The sequence below is a fragment of the Leopardus geoffroyi genome, chromosome C1 (genome assembly GCF_018350155.1).
Source record: "Leopardus geoffroyi isolate Oge1 chromosome C1, O.geoffroyi_Oge1_pat1.0, whole genome shotgun sequence".
In the NCBI taxonomy this organism is placed as follows: domain Eukaryota; kingdom Metazoa; phylum Chordata; class Mammalia; order Carnivora; family Felidae; genus Leopardus; species Leopardus geoffroyi.
This window is the reverse complement of record NC_059328.1, coordinates 171,191,638-171,209,251: the sequence shown is the minus strand read 5'-3', so window position 1 is coordinate 171,209,251 and position 17,614 is coordinate 171,191,638. Positions and strand designations below refer to the sequence as shown.

Here is a 17,614-nt window from a genome sequence, read left to right as displayed (position 1 = left end):
GATGCTCCCAGCACTGACCTACAGCACTTTCTTAACTGAGTTAGCACCTAAGAATGGAAAAAATTAAACAATTTCCTCACAACATGTTCAGAAATTTTGACGTCCACATTTAATGATGAACTATGGTACTCCTTCAAGTCACCATCTGTTAGCAGAGCTGTTTTAGAAGCAGTGGTGCAAAAATGCTGGATATTTCCCTCTATGAGAAGACAGCTGGGAGACAAAAGAGAAAAATGATAGATGCTAATCTAACCAATTAATCTGGTTTCCATATCCCTTTGTATAAGCGTTATGGCAATAAGCTAAGGATGATTGCTTTTCACCTTGCATCTTAGAGGGGGAAAAGTGATAGATTTGCAAAAAGTTAGAACAGTTCTAAAAATGGAATCAGAGGAAAACACTATACCAAGTGACAAGGCTAGATTCTCTTTTAATGCATATTTGAAATTCTAATATTAATGTGTAGTTGAACTCATGATAAGGTAAGTCTCCAACACTCCATTGTAAATCTAAATGTTGAACCTGAAGATAAACATAGATACATTCATAGAAATAAAAAATATCATATTATATTTCCTTTATATTGTATTAAAATATTTATGAAAGTTCTATTCAAGCTCTTTCCATCATCTTGAAACCTGTGGAGGCCTACTGAGAACAGGACTCCTAAAATGACAAATATGTCTGTAAGGTTGTGGTCCAAAGCCATTTTTGGTGGCTATCAGTGGGGTCTCCGGAACCAGACTTTAAGCTCTTCTTAAAATTGAAGGAGTTTATGCTCAAAAGGAAACTGAATTCTATCTAAGCAAGAGATGTGTTTATGTATACAAAGCAAACAACAACACAGTGACTCCTGGTGGCAAACCAAATAAAATCAGAGTAATCTGGGAAGAAGTACCTCATGCTCCTGGAAACAGTGGCATGGTTCATGCCAAATTCCGAAGCAACCTGCCCGCTAAAGCTATTGGGCACAGAATCCGTGTGATGATGTCCCCCTCAAGGATTTAAACTAACTGAAAAGTAAATACATAAAGGTATAGATTTGTTCTCTTGTAAAAAGAAAAGAAAGAAAGAAAGAGAGAGAGAGAGAAAGAAAGAAAGAAAGAAAGAAAGAAAGAAAGAAAGAAAGAAAGAAAGAAAGAAAGAAAGTTCTATTTAATATAAGAGAAAGTGTTTCTCTATAGAAGTATTCCAGCTAATGGCACAAAAACAGACACTCAGATCAATGGAACAGAATAGAGAAGCCAGAAATGGACCCACAAACGTATGGCCAACTAATCTTTGACAAAGCAGAAATGAATATCCAATGGAATAAAGACAGTCTCTTCAGCAAGTGGTGCTGGGAAAACTGGACAGTGACATGCAGAAAAATGAACCTGGACCACTTTCTTACACCATACACAAAAATAAACTCAAAATGGATGAAAGACTTCAATGTAAGACAGGAAGCCATCAAAATCCACAAGGAGAAAGCAGGCAAAAACCTCTTTGATCTTGGCCGCAGCAACTTCTTACTCAACACATCTCCAGAGGCAAAGGAAACCAAAGCAAAAATGAACTATTGGAACCTCATCAAAATAAAAAGCTTCTGCACAGTGAAGGAAACAATCAGCAAAACTAAAAGGCAACCCACAGATGGGAAAAGATATTTGCAAACAACATATCAGATAAAGGGTTAGTATCCAAAATCTATAAAGAACTTCTTAGACGCAATACCCAAAAAGCAAATAATCCATTGAAGAAATGGGCAAAAGACATGAATAGATACTTCTCCAAAGAAGACATCCAGATGGCCAACTGACACATGACAAAATGCTCATCATCACTCATCATCAGGGAAATATAAATCAAAACCACAATGAGATACCACCTCACACCTATCAGAATGGCTAACATTAACAACTCAGGCAACAACAGATGTTGGTGAGGATATGGAGAAAGAGGGAATGCTGGTGGGAATGCAAGCTGGTGCAGCCACTCTGGAAAACAGTATGAATCTTCCTCAAAACATTAAAAATTGAATTACCCTACAACCCAGCAATTGTACTACTAGGTATTTATCCAAGGGATACATGTATGCTGTTTTGAAGGGACACATGCACCCCAATCTTTATAGCAGCACTATCAACAATAGTCAAAGAATGGAAAGAGCCCAAATGTCCATCGATGGTTGAACGGTTAAAGGAGATGTGGTGTGTATATATATATATGTATATATGTATATGTATATATATATATATATATATATATATATATATATATATATAATGGAGTATTACTTGGCAATCAAAAAGAATGACATCTTCCCATTTACAACTACATGGATGGAACTAGAGGGTATTATGCTATGTATGTGTGTGTATATATTGAAGGAGTTTATGCTCAAGTATATACACACACATAAACACACATACATACATACATATACACACACATACACACACACAGACACATATACATACAGTGGAGTATTACTCGGCAATCAAAAAGAATGAAATCGGGGCGCCTGGGTGGCGCAGTCGGTTAAGCGTCCGACTTCAGCCAGGTCACGATCTCACGGTCCTTGAGTTCGAGCCCCGCGTCGGGCTCTGGGCTGATGGCTCAGAGCCTGGAGCCTGTTTCCGATTCTGTGTCTCCCTCTCTCTCTGCCCCTCCCCCGTTCATGCTCTGTCTCTCTCTGTCCCAAAAAATAAATAAACATTGAAAAAAAAAATTTAAAAAAAAAAAAATAAATAAAAAATAAAAAATAAAAAAATAAAAAAAAAAAAAAAAAAAAGAATGAAATCTTGCTATTTGCAGCTACATGGATGGAACTAGAGGGTATCATGCTAAGTGAAATTAGTCAGAGAAAGACAAATATCATATGACTTCACTCATATGAGGACTTGAAGACAGAAAATAGATGAACATAAGGGAAGGGAAGCAAAAACAATATAAAAACAAGGAGGGGACAAAACATAAGAGACTCTTAAATATGGAGAACAAACAGAGGGTTACTAGAGGGATTGTGGGAGGGGGGATGGGCTATATGGGTAAGGGGCATGAAGGAATCTACTCCTGAAATCATTGTTGCACTATATGCTAACTAACTTGGATGTAAATTTAAAAATAATAAATAAATAAATAAATAATAAGAGTATATAACAACAACAAAAAAAGAAGTATCCCAGCTAATAAACACCAAAGGAATGATAACATTAGAATATCACCATTTTTCAACCCAAATGAAAAATTGATTCAAGCAATACTCATTAATGGATGAAACCATTACTTAACAGTTTGATGGTGAACTTTTCAATGGAAGGCAACAGGCTGTCATCACCAGAAACCACTGATCAGTCTCAGTTTTTACAACAAGTGCGGCAACCTGATGTGCCTCCACATGTGATGCAGTAGGAAACACAAAGGTCCACCTAGGAAATAATCTGGCCAAAATTTGAATGTGAATAAAATCAAATGCCAAGCACTAACTTCGATTTATAGGAAGTATGTGGAAAGAAGGAACAATTATAACATTGAAAGAAAGCAAACAAATCCAGAACATGAACAACCTGTAGGACACTTACCACAAGTCAGTGGCATGGGGAGAAAGCTAATGAGGAGATGCCTTTGAATGAAAAGGGACTTAACAGAAACAACCACCAAAAGCATAAACTCATTTGAATATTCTTTAAAAAATGTGTAGAGAGATTTTTTTAAATCAGAGAAGTGTAATTATGAACTGTTTATTAGATGATACCAAAGAGTTATTTTTTCAATATTTATTATCGGGGAGAGAGCGCAAGTGGGAGAGAGGCAGAAAGAAGGGGACAGAGGATCTGAAGCAGGCTCTGCACTGACAGGCTGACAGCAGCAAGCTGGATGTAGGGCCTGAACTCACAAACTGCAAGATCATGACCTGAGCCGAAGTCTGATGCTCAACCAACTGAGCCACCCAGGCACCCCCTGAAGAATTATTTTCAATGTTTATTGTGAGAATGACACTGTGAGAATATAGTTTTTCCTTCACAAATGAATACCAAAGTTCATAGATGTTATGTGTAGAAAGTACCTTAAATTGGCAAAGCAGGGAAGGGGGAAAGTAGACGAAGCAAATATGTCAAAATCCTGATAATCTGAGTGATGGATATAGTAAGTTCATTGAACTATTTTTCCTAATTTTTTCATATTTGAAAGTTTTTATAATAATTTTAATACTCATTAATCAGAGCTTCATTAGGTAATTTGTTTGAAAATATTTTTCTTAGGACAAATATTAGAAAGCAATTTTTTAAGTATAGGGCTATTGGAAATGTAGTGTTAGATACAAGCTGTCCTACATCCATGCATTTATATATAGCACATTGAAACTAATTGTGCTTCCTAAATACAAAACTTTTTGTGTCCTTCATGAATTCTGCTAAATTCTTAGTCATTATACCTTCAAATATTTTCTCTAGCTCATCTCTTTTGCTCCTTCTGGGTATGCAATTAAATGTTGAACTTCAATGTTCAACATTGTTAACTTCAATGTCTGTCACTTTCACCTTCACAGTTTCCACTTTCTGGTTTCTCTGTGATTATTTGGTTTATTTACTCAAATCTGTCTTCCAATTTGATCATTTTCTCTCCAATCTATTATCTAACTTATTTTTCAACTCTTAAATTTAGCGACTATACTTTTTCATCTCTAGAAATCCTATTTTGAAATTTTACCTCTTCCTTCATAATTGTCTTATTATTTCCCAATAGCTTCCATTTTCTTATCTTTTGGATTATTATAAACATATTTATTTTATAATTCCTTACAGATTATTGCACTATTATCTCAAGTTCTTAGATAAATCTTATTTATTGAATCAGTCTGGCTTGCTGATTTTCTTGTGTGCACGTGTATGTGTGTGCTCATTCATTTATATACTGGGCGCCTATATGCCAGGCACAGTTCTACCTACTGGTCAGTAGAAGTGAACAAAATAGATAATAATCCCTGTCCTCTATAGCTTTTTTTCTAATCTTGTTCATAAGCATGACTCTCCCTCCTCATCCCAACCCCAAGAGAATATGGTGCACTACAGGTCACTGAAATATTTCTCCTGAGTAGTTTTCTTTTCCTTCAGCCACGTGTCCCAACATGTCACAGCTTACAATGCATTTTTATGTTATTTCTCATTTTAGAATTTCATAAGCCATCAGGACACCATAACTTAATTCCAAATCCATATGAAGGATAGACCAAGATTTAAATGTCTCACAGGAAATTTTTCTCCCATCCAAATAAAAAGGGAATTTTCCTTTTTATCTCCTTCAGCCTCCACCCTAATGGGTGGATGTTTTCAGTCCTTTCTCTTAGAGTATAGTCAGGGTTGTATGCATGGGCCCAGCCTCCAGCTCTCCATCTCAAGAGCCCAAGGCCTACTCTCACATGTGTGTAGAGGTGTTCAAATCCAAGCTTCTTGTTGCTTTCTGGTCCAATACATCTCCCAGGCTGTTTCAGTGTTCCTGTTTGTACCTATCTCTCCAATGCTCATGTTCCTATTTTCTCAATCACCTGAGGATTTCCCTTATACTCTTTTAAGTTCATCCCTGCATATAATAAAAAATATTGTGTTATATTTTGTCAGGCATTTCTGGGTATTTGTAGTGGGAAAATTTCCACCAACTTTCTGAAAGCATAAGTAGCAATACTAACATTTAATGAGTTGATAAGCAGGTCTGCCTGCCATAAAGTTGAGATGTCTTCATATGAAACTGAGAACAATCATTTTGCTTTTAATTCTGTATGCATGCTGAATTGTTTTTTTTTTTTTTAATGTTTATTTCTATTTGAGAGAGAGAGAGAGAGAGAAAGAGAGAGAGGGACAGTGCACAAGCTGGGGAGGGGCAGAGAGAGAGAAACAGAGACAGAATCTAAAGCAGGCTCCAGGCTCTGAGCTTTCAGCACAGAGCCTGATGTGGAACTCAAATCCACAAGTTGTGAGATCATGACCTGAGCAAAAGTCAGACACCTAACCAACTGAGCCACCCAGGCACCCACAGTTTGAATTGTTTTATTGGTTATAAAGTCAAATTTTCATCTTATAATGATAATTCACAAGTGAAAGAATTTCATAGAGTAAGAGTTTAGTTTCTAAGGTATTTGATAAGAATGAGACTTGATTTTTATGCGAAACAAAAATATATTAGAGTACAAAATTTGTAGCTTTAGTTGTTACAGACCAAAAAGATAGGGACAAAAGTGGACTTAACACCAAAATGATGCCAAGTGAAGCCAAAAAGGATCACAGAGTTACTATATGAATAAAATTTCTTGGTGGACAAAACGTAGTAGATGTGAGTGGCACCTGGCTGACACTGTGGGTAGAGCATCTGACTCTTGATCTTGGGGTTGTAAGTTCAAGTCCCATGTTGAGCATAGAGATTACTTTAAAAAAATTAAATCTTAAAAAAAAAAAAGTAGTAGAGGGGCACCTGGGTGGCTCAGTTGGTTAAGCTTCCAACCTCAGCTCAGGTCATGATCACATGGTTCATAGGTTTGAGCCCCACATCAGGCTCTCTACTGTCAGTGCAGAGACAGCGCAAACCAGAGCCTGCTTTGGATCCTCTGTCTCCCTCTCTCTCTCTGCCCCTCCCCCTTTCTCACTCTCTCTTTCTCTCTCAAAAATAAATAAATAAAAACATTAAAAAGGTAGTAGATGTGAGTTATCAGATATGATATATCCATTAATAGCCATTAATACAATATAGCCATTAATACAATAGTCATTAATACAACATAGCCATTAATACAATGACTTATTTTCAGAAAAACTCTACCCTCTAGCATATTAAATTACTATTGCTAATTTAAATTTTATTTGCTTTTATGGTTTGAATGACATTTCATGTATAAATTAGTTTTGATTTTATGGTTGTGTTAGAGCTATAAGAATGAAAAGAGTCTATATAATATTATATATATATATATATTTATGTAACATTATAAAAACGTATGTAAATCCTAGAGACTGGGCTTCTTTTTTCTTTAAAAAATTAAGAAACAGAATTGCAAGTGCAAAAAGTTATTCTTTCCAGCTTTGTTTGAAATTGCAAAATATTGCAACCTATATGCCCACACATAGAAGAGTAAAATAATAAACTATGGGAAAGTCTTTCTAAGCTGCAGTATTAGATTAGTGCTTAAAAAGTGAAATTTTTATTATGTGAAACTGAAATGACATTATATTTTGTGAAAAGATAATTTAAAGATCCCTTTCCAACAATTAAAGAATGAAGGTAATTTGTTAAGATGTAAAATACATGGTGTCAGACAAACTATGTTCAAAAGCTGACTCCATTTACTAACTGTGTGACCTTGGACAAATTAATTAACCACACTGAACTTCAGTTTTCTCCTGTGTAAAATGGGGATAGATAATAATTACTTCAAGGGACTGTTAAAAAAATTAAATGAGATTTACTCTCGAAAACATGTGAGAAGCATGCAATCCGTCTTAACTTAAAGTCAAATCTGTCCTCGCACTTTTCCCTTATCCTATAAAGGACAGGCAATAGAGTCCTGATTTTTTTATCCAGTCCATAAAGAATTTCCAATTCTATAAAATCTTAATTATATCTCAGTGATATAGGATAGCAGTTCAAACGTCTTTAAGGAAATAGCAATGGAAATAATTTTATTTTTAAAATGTCAGCCTATATCATGTCAAGTGTTCAGTAAAAGCTGTGGCTTTTTTATTTGTTTGGATAATAACTTATGTTATACTATATTATAAATAATTTATAATGCATACATTTGAGTAAGCATTTTAGTCAAATAAAATCTTTTCTTTAGTATAAAACTACATTGGAATTAATTATATAATAATTTTTAAAGAGTTGTTATTGAATGAGCCTGAATTTTTTAAAGAGCTTATTCAGAAAAATTATAACTACATTGGACCGCCTGGGTGTCTGCATTGGTCAAGTGTCCACTGTAGGCTCAGGTCATGATCTCATGGTTTGTGAGTTCGAGCCCCACATCGGGCTCTGCGCTGAGAGCTCAGAGCTGTAGCCTGCTTTGGATTCTGTGTCTCCTTCTCTCTCTTCCCCTCCCCCACTTGTGCTCTGTCCCTGTTCTCTGTCTCTCAAAAATAAATAAATGTAAAAAAATAATTTTTTAAAAGAAGAATATCAGCTGAAATTATTTAAAGACACATTTTTAGACCCTTAATTATACAGAACAAACTGATGGTTACCAGAGGGGAGATAGGTGGGGGGTGTAGGTTAAATAGGTAATGGTGATTAAGGGGTGCACTTGTGATGAGCACCAGGTATTGTATGGAAGTGCTGAATCATTATAATGTGCACCTGAACCTAATATTACACTGTATGATAACTAACTGGAATTTAAATAAAACCTTTATTTAAAAAAAAAGAGAGAAGAGGGGTGCCTGGGTGGCTTAGTCAGGTAAGCATCCAACTTCAGCTCAGGTCATGATATCACAGTTCTCAGGTTCGAGCCCCGTGTCGAGCCCCGTGTCGAGCCCCGTGTCCCAGCTCAGAGCCTGGAGCCTGCTTCGGATTCTGTGTCTCCCTCTCTCTCTGCCCCTCCCCCACTTACGCTCTGTCTCTCACTCTCTGTCAAAAATAAATAAACATTAAAAAAATTTTTTTAAAAGAGAAGGAAAGGGGCGCCTGGGTGGCGCAGTCGGTTAAGCGTCCGACTTCAGCCAGGTCACCATCTCGCAGTCCGTGAGTTCAAGCCCCGTGTCAGGCTCTGGGCTGATGGCTCAGAGCCTGGAGCCTGTTTCCGATTCTGTGTCTCCCTCTCTCTCTGCCCCTCCCCCATTCATGCTCTGTCTCTCTCTGTCCCAAAAATAAATAAACGTTGAAAAAAAACATTAAAAAAAAAAAAAAAAAGAGAAGGAAAAAAATATATATACATTATTGAAATGTAAACCTAAAAATGTATATGATGCTATGATACAGAATGTTCACAATTTAATTTTAATACTAATACCTTCATATCATTATACAAAATACATTCAATAAATAAAATGCCTATTAAAGTAGATAACATATGTTTGTATAAATCAATAAATCAATTATTTATTGAAGGCTTATTTTGAACAAAGCAATGTGATACAATCATTGATTAAAATCATTTTTGATAAAATTAATGGTGTCCCATATTTGAGATAAAAAAAAATTACTATTAAACAATCTATGTCCAGGAAGCTCTGGTATATCTTATCAGTCATTAACTTTAACTTCCTCCATCAAATAAGTAACTGAGTGAGATTTTCTCTTTGTCTTCCTTTCCTTGAATACTGTATTAGAGGGCAAATAAATGACCACAACAAAACGACCACTACTCCTGAGCAAAAAAAAGGTTTTTGCATATAGGAAGAGCTACATATGGAGAAGCAAAGCACATTTCATATTCACCTACAATAAAGCTCGTCAAAGTTATTTAGCTCCCCAAATGCAGCTAAGTAAATAAGACTTACAGAGACATATTTGCATCTGTTAGAAGCACTAAACAGGATTTTTTGGGGGGGAGAGAAGAGAGGGGGCGGAATGAGCGGTAGAGGGGCAGAGAGAGAGCTATGAGACAGGGACAGAAGATCTGAAGTGGGCTCCACTGACTGCAGACAGCCATGTGGGGCTCGAACTCACGAATTCAAGGAACTGTAAGATCATGACCTGAGCCAAAAGCAGACGATTAACCAACTGAGCCACCCAGGCACCCCTAAACAGGATTTTTTTTAATGCATTATTGAAAATATGGCCTAGCAGCACCTGACTAGCTCAGTCAGTAGAGCATGTGACTCTTGATCTTGGGGTTGTAAATCTCAGCCCCATGGTCAGTGTAGAGATTATTAAAAACAAAAAACACTAAAACAAAAGAGAAAATATGGCCTAAAAATTGTAGAAAGGAATACTACATACATATGTACATATAATTGTAGCTATATATAGTTGTATAGAGTTTTATGGTATCTAAATTGTCCCTGTGTTATTTTTACAAATAAGATGTTAAGAAATAAGTCCGTTGAAAAATAGCAAAGGATTCTTCAAAAGCATTTCAGTCCTTTATCAAAGACATCTTGAGACAGAAAATAACTTCAGACAAAATGTGTTACTTGATTAAACACATAGAAAATAAGGATTTATAGTGAATCATTTAAAATGTGGAGAATAATAGAAAGATCTCAGCCATCTGAATTACTTCACAAATGCTGGGGAATTGGAGTGAGAATACCGTAAATTTAGCAAAGGTGAAGAATGTCGGTAACTTGTTCCTTTTGTCGGAGTCCATGACAAGTTGCAGATAGAAGAGCAAAATGGGAAATTTGACAGTTTTATGGCAAAAGAATTCAACCCAGATAAATGTTAGGCAATAACAAAATTGTCAAGACTTCTCATTTTTACAGTGATGGCTTCTCAAACTGCAGGGTCTTCTAGTCATTATATTACCCAATCAAAGTGCTGTTTTTCAAGTACACCAGTCCCTTGCTGAATGATTTTCATTAGTACTTGAAACCCTGTGGTTAAGTAAAGAGCTTTTAAATGAAAAAGAAAAAAATAAATAAAAATTTAAAAAAAAGGTTTCCCTTAAGTTTAATAAGAAAATTGAGATGTGGTTCATCTCAACACAAAATACTCAAATCATTTTCACAGCTAGAAAAATATATCAGTTGAATGAAAACATGTTTACTTTAGTAATAAAAAGCAATTTGAAGGTAAACAGATATCGCTTGTACATAAAATCCATCGGTATTTTTTCCTTATTTCTGAAACATTTTTCTTCACCAGCCTTTCAGATTTGAGGGCTCATGATCGATCATTTTGCACTTAAACGGCACTTAAAAACGAAGTCCTATCGCAGAAAAACACCTTTTGGCAAAATACAGGAGGACACTATCAGACTAAAGATTCATAAAAGATACTATATCATCGACCTCCTTAGAGTATGTGCACAATGAAGTTTAGAACACGCTACCAAAAATATGGTGCCTTGTAATGTCAAATATTTTAAACTGAAGGAATTTGAGAAACAGCGGTGCAGGAAGGATTCCCTGACCTTCCTTCCTCCCGTGAAGCAGGTCATGTAACCCTCTTGTGAGACGTGCCCTCCCTATTCCCAGAGGAAAGGATCATCCTTATTTCCAAAGATGGAAGGTTATGGAGAGGAATCTGAACAAACAGGACTTAAGTTTCCCCCAGCTTACTAGTCTTAGCTCACACTCTTTGTCCTGTAATATTTTTCCACAGTTTGCCACTCTTCATCAAGCCAAGTATAAAAACACTCAGATCCAACCATTTCTTTGGGTCTTCGTATCCTTACAAAGTTCCTGTGTTGCATAAAACTCATATTAAATAAACTTGTATTCCTTTCTCTTTTTTTTTTTTTTTTTTTTAATTTTTTTTTTTCAACTTTTATTTATTTTTGGGACAGAGAGAGACAGAGCATGAACGGGGGAGGGTCAGAGAGAGAGAGAGGGAGACACAGAATCGGAAACAGGCTCCAGGCTCTGAGCCATCATGGGCCATCAGCCCAGAGCCTGACGCGGGGCTCGAACTCACGGACCGTGAGATCGTGACCTGGCTGAAGTCGGACGCTTAACCGACTGCGCCACCCAGGCGCCCCTCCTTTCTCTTTTTAATCTGGCTTTTGTCAATCTAATTTATAGGGCCCCAGCCAGAGAACCTGGGGCAGGAAAGATAAGAGATATTTTTCCCTCCCTTACACATATGAAACAAAATGGTTTTAGATTCATTTGTACATGGCCATCAGTTCAAATGGGTTCCATATGATAACCTCTGACTAGAAATTTTTATGTCAAGTAAACTGTCAAATATGTCTTTGCCTGAAATCATAATGTTGAAATGTCATTTTTATAGTGTATTTATTTAGTGTATTTTTTAGTGAACAAGTTATTTAAGGAAAAAAATAATAAAAAGAATCACTGTCCAAAATGGTATCACTTTTCGACTATAGTCTCAGAGAAAAGTTCATTCACTGGAACAGTCATTATGGGGGTAAATCTGAATAGAGTTACAAAGAAAAAACAAATTAGTTGTTCAACAAGAATTTTTTAAACCCTTACATAAAGCAAATTGAACTGCTCATATAATATAACCCTTAGAATCACTTAACTACCTTGTTTACTCTTGTTGAGATTTTGCTGGAAGAAATGCCACAGGCCAACCCTGGTTGGCCTCAATGTAGCTTTCCTTCAGCAAAATTCTGCAAAACAAAAGATACGTCATTTTGTTACATTTAGTGTCAGTTCTTAAAACAGAGTAATTGCAGCCAGCATTCTCAACCACACAACACCTAGATCAATCTTGTACCCTGAAAAACTATGACCACTTCTAGATCTTAATCAAAACAACTGTCTTCTAGGAGCCCTCTTTTACTGGAGAGATCAGGACTGGCACGGGAGGAAATGAACACCTGCCCTGCCAGTCTGGATCAGCCAACTCAACCTTGGCATGACAGGTCTGTAACGGCTTTCCCTGTCCTCTGAACACTACATTCATGTCATCTCCTCCATCTTTTTTTTTTTTTTTAATGTTTGTTTATTTTTGAGAGAGAGAGAGAGAGAGAGAGAGAGACGGGGGGGGAGGGGCAGAGAGAGAGGGAGACACAGAATCTGAAGCAGGCTTCAGACCCCAATATGGGGCTCGAACTCACAAACTGCAAGATCATGACCTGAGCCGAAGTCAGACGCTTAACTGACCAAGCCACCCAGGCGCCCCTCATCTCGTCCATCTTAAACTCCATACAAAACAATTCCTGTTCCTTAGTGTTTTGCACAGTTAATATTTTACCATTTTCATTATCTTTTTTTTTTTTTAATTTTTTTTTAACGTTTATTTATTTTTGAGACAGAGAGAGGCAGAGCATGAACGGGGGAGGGTCAGAGAGAGAGGGAGACACAGAATCGGAAGCAGGCTCCAGGCTCTGGGCCATCATCAGCCCAGAGCCCGACGCGGGGCTCGAACTCACGGACCGTGAGATCGTGACCTGAGCTGAAGTCGGACGCTTAACCGACTGAGCCACCCAGGCGCCCTTGCCATTTTCATTATCTTTCAAAACTATCTGACAACTGAAATGGATTATTGTTCCATTAGCTGATCCTGTGAGACTATGCCACTTACTTTTTTTTAAAGACTTTTTTATGTAATCCCTACACCCAATGTGGGGCTTGAACCTACAACCCCGTGATCAAGAGTTGGACGCTTGACTGGCTGACCTAGCCAGGCACCCAGACTATGTCATTTAGATGTCAAAAAAGCGGGGCGCCTGGGTGGCGCAGTCGGTTAAGCTTCCGACTTCAGCCAGGTCACGATCTCGCCGTTTGGGAGTTCAAGCCCCGCGTCAGGCTCTGGGCTGATGGCTCAGAGCCTGGAGCCTGTTTCCGATTCTGTGTCTCCCTCTCTCTCTGCCCCTCCCCCGTTCATGCTCTGTCTCTCTCTGTCCCAGAAATAAATAAACGTTGAAAAAAAAAAAAATTTAGATGTCAAAAAAGCAATATAGCCATCTTGAACTTAATTCTGAGAATCTGTTCTATTTACAACTCATGTCTTTTAGAACGCATTAAAGGCAGTGTTATCCAACAGAAATTTTTGCAATAATGGACGTGTTCACTATGTGCACTGTGCAATAGGGTAGCCACTAGCCAATTTCTATTAATTTAAATTTGAATAGCTATATATGCCTGTTAGGCAAAGGAAAGAGACAGAAAATTGAAGTCTGGAAGGTCCTGGCAAAAGAACCCATGTAGCATAGTAAAGAAACGTAGTTGGGATGTTCTTAGCACAATACAAATAGAAGCCTTAAAGTTGTAGCTGTCAGGCAAGAGGCCTTCAACGCCATATCAAGAAAGCAAGAACCATACCTCTATTCATACAACTGGAGCCCATCTAAGACTTACTATTGTAGGAGAGGAAAAAAAAATTTTTCTCTACCCTCTTAGGTTCAGTACCTAACACCTGTGAATTAAACTGACAAAGGACAGATTACAGAAGAAAGTGTATACACATTTTAGTAATAAAGGTAATATTAGTAAAGGTTGTTTGTACAAACCCATCTCAGTGCTGACCTCTGTGTCCAGTAATAATGATTGTTTCCCCCTTTCCTGGTAAAGGAGAGGGTAAAAGGAAGATCTTCACAAAGGCAAATTTCTGTCCTGCTATTAGGCAGATGGAGAAGACAGAGAGACTTCTGCCTGTACTGCTTCTAATTGCCTTCAGCTCAAAACAATTCTCCTGCAAAAGTGGCACATTTTGAGGTGACATATTCTTAATGCCTCTGCTATCACTACTGAGTTTTGCATAAGCAAAAGTCTTTTGTTTTCTTTTTCTTTAATTTTATTCTTTATGTTTTTAAATTTACATCCAAATTAGTTAGCATTTTTAAAAAATTTTTTTTAATGTTTATTATTTTTGAGAGAGAGAGAAACAGAGCACAAGGGGGGGAGGGACAGAGAGAGAGGGAGACACAGAATCTGTAGCAGGCTCCAGGCTCTGAGCTGTCAGCACAGAGCCCAACGTAGGGCTCAAACTCACAGACTGCTAGATGGAGATGGTGACCTGAGCTGAAGTCAGCCGCTTAACGGACTGACCCACCCAGCAGCCCAAAGTCTTTTGTTTTCTATGATGATTTTCTTTTCCATTTCTTCCCTGTTTAAAATAATTTGTGCAGAGATAGAATGGGACAGAAGCATAAAGCTCAGCCTTCTCAAAGACCTATCCTCCCTCCACCATTTTTGAGGCTTTTGCATTCCCCATCTCTAACTCACTTCAAATTTGGACTCTGTAAATCTTTATCAGGCTCATATTTCTGCTCACATTATTGCAACACATCGAAACACATCAGACTGTAATCACATTCCACAAGGATTTATCCAGAGGCCACTCGATACAGGAGACTGTGCTATGCACTGAAAATGCCCTGAGAACAAAGCACACTGACTGCCTGCCCGCCCCTGTCCTCAGCGAGCTGATGGTTTGATACATAAGATATAAAAAAAAAAAAGTAAGCAACTTCCTTTATGAACTGAAGTGAAAGCTCTGAAGGAAAAGAACAGACAGCCAAAGTGCAGTAAGAGAGAATAGAGGGGGGCCTACTTGAGCCAGGGGACTCAAGGGATGCCTCTCTGGAAAGGTGAGTGGTGGAGTACACAAAGGAGCTAAAGAGTTAAACATTAGAAAGAGCAAAAAGGAAAGGCTGTGGAAATGTGCATTTGAGGGAACAGAAGGACAGAGGTACATAAGAGGAGATGAAAGAAGGAGGCAGGAATGTGTTTATTCAGGAATGCGCTATTTACTCCTGCATCCTGAGTAGTAGTTGGGATTTCAGTCTAAGTGCAGCAGAAAGTTTGGAAGGATTTTGGAAAGGAAGCGACATGATCCGATTTACACTCTAAAAGGGTAGTGCTGGCTGCTGTATAATACAGAACAAAATAGAAGGAACAAGAATGGATGCAGGGAGAACATTCTGGAGGTTATAAAGTGTCCTTGCAAATGCTAATAGTGGTTCCTACAACAGTATATAAATATTAGCTGTCCCATAGGAACCATTTTTTGAAGCCCAGAACTATCTCAATAGGTTAAGAGAGTGGGTGCTGAAATTTCATCACAAATTGCTTAAATCCTGAGACTGATGCCAGAGATTCACTAAACTGAGAGAGTACAATAGCATGGTCAGGCATAAGTAGTGAGAACCCAAAAAATGAGAAGAAAGAATATTCCAAAGACATAGTGAAATTATAGCACTTGGTGACAAAAAGGGCTAGAGGAGACAAGAAGGAATCATGAAATATAATTCTCAAAGAGTGATGTGACTCAGACCCAAGACCACACAGACGCTAAATGGCATGTGTCCATTTGGAGCTCTGCTTCGTACTTTCCTCATCTATTAGATGAGCATAAACTAGGGTTTCCAGATCATGGTGGAGCTGTGAGGATCAAACAGCTAATAAATGTGAGCACTTGGAACAGTGTGTCAAAACCTGTAGCCGGTTCAGAACACATACAAACTTTGTTTAAATAAATTTAAATAAAATGTCAGATAGCCCCCAAGTTTTGTTTTGACTTCAAATAATAGCAATTCCATATGGCAATCTAGGAAAATTTTAAGTTAATATGTGCAGGGTCATTTTAATATAAATTTTGTTGACTTATATGATTTAGCTGCCCCATTTTATTAACTTTTATTTTGTATTAGTTATTTTATATACACTCGGTACTTCCTTTAGAAATCTTGCTTATTTGTTTTGTGGCTCCCTATTGAGTTTAATAAGATATTTACTCTTAATAATGTAATAATTCTAGGCAAAACAGTATGAGTAGTTTGAAATTTATTTTCTGACTTAATAATATATTTAAGTCTCTAGATAGATCAAGGCTCTATCTTGTGAGGCTAGGATCAACCAAGAAAATAATCACCTTCCAAATGATGAGTAAAGGTCTTCAGACATCAGACAAAACAAAAAGGCATTCTTTTACTTAGAAGCGTTTTTGGGAAAGGTCAAATAAGGAAGTATTTTTATTTGAAGGATGATTCATATTGCTCTTTCAGTGATTACAAATCAGTAGAAAGTGTTTCATTATATTTCAATACCTAACTTATAAATCAAATAGCTATTGGGGTCATAAGTATTTACAATATATAATAAATTTTTCAGTTACAAGTGCTCATATGAATCAACATTAACATTTTTATTCTTTTCCTTCACAAAGGGATTAAGGAATTGAAATCCCTTTAATTGTTACTAAATCCTATTCTGAACTTGAATTTGCTCTTATGGAAATCTTAAAGCACTGGAAGTTTGAACCCAATCTCCTTTTAAAATAAATGCCATTTATTTCTTGCAACTTTCTTTTAATAATTGTTTAAGTTATTTAAATGCATGCAGACTTTTACCGAGTGTCGAAACTATGCACCAGCACTAAGGGTATTAAAATTAAATGACTCATTTCCTTTATGATCAAGGCTGCAAACCTTTTCTTGCTATTATGTTGTGAATTCCAGCAAATAACTCCACAGCCATTTATTGAATTTTTCTTCTTTCAGGTATTCATATTCCAAGCTCTTGTACAGTGAGTGAACTGGTAACATTTTTCAATAAACCTCAAAATTTCATTTTAAATGCCTTGCAGCAAAGACAATACTAGCTATTACCTAGCAGAGGGGTGAGTCGCTTTAGACTTTCTGAAGTTTTGACATTTAAAAGAAGTCCAGAAACATAGATTAAGAACATCTTAAATTAATGCTGTAGGTTAACATTCAGTCAAGAACACATTTGCCATTAACTATTTTTGAAGAAATCTCCTTCGTGAAAGAAAAGAATTTGCCTTCTTTCCTAAACAAGATATCCTCTTGTGAGTAGCTTTGAAATATAATTTCCAAAACCACAAAGCATCTTTGCTCTTTTTCTGCAAATAGAACAATTCTAACACCTCTGCTTATATCGTAACATCATTCCATTGAAAAAGAAAAAGTCAGAAACTCTACAACCGTAAAACCTGGCAACTACTAAATGTCAATTTTTAAGAGTCAGGAACAAAACATCACTGAGGAGCTCTAAGAATCCTGGTAATTGTTTAAGAATTTTTTGAAAGATTGATAGTACTATGTAAT

The 17,614-nt window shown here is 36.9% G+C and overlaps 1 pseudogene; it reads left to right on the top strand.

The window, feature by feature from the left end:
* The first annotated feature begins 308 nt into the window (after positions 1-308).
* Positions 309-1,046, top strand: LOC123599184 (annotated as a pseudogene).
* Positions 1,047-17,614: the final 16,568 nt, after the last annotated feature.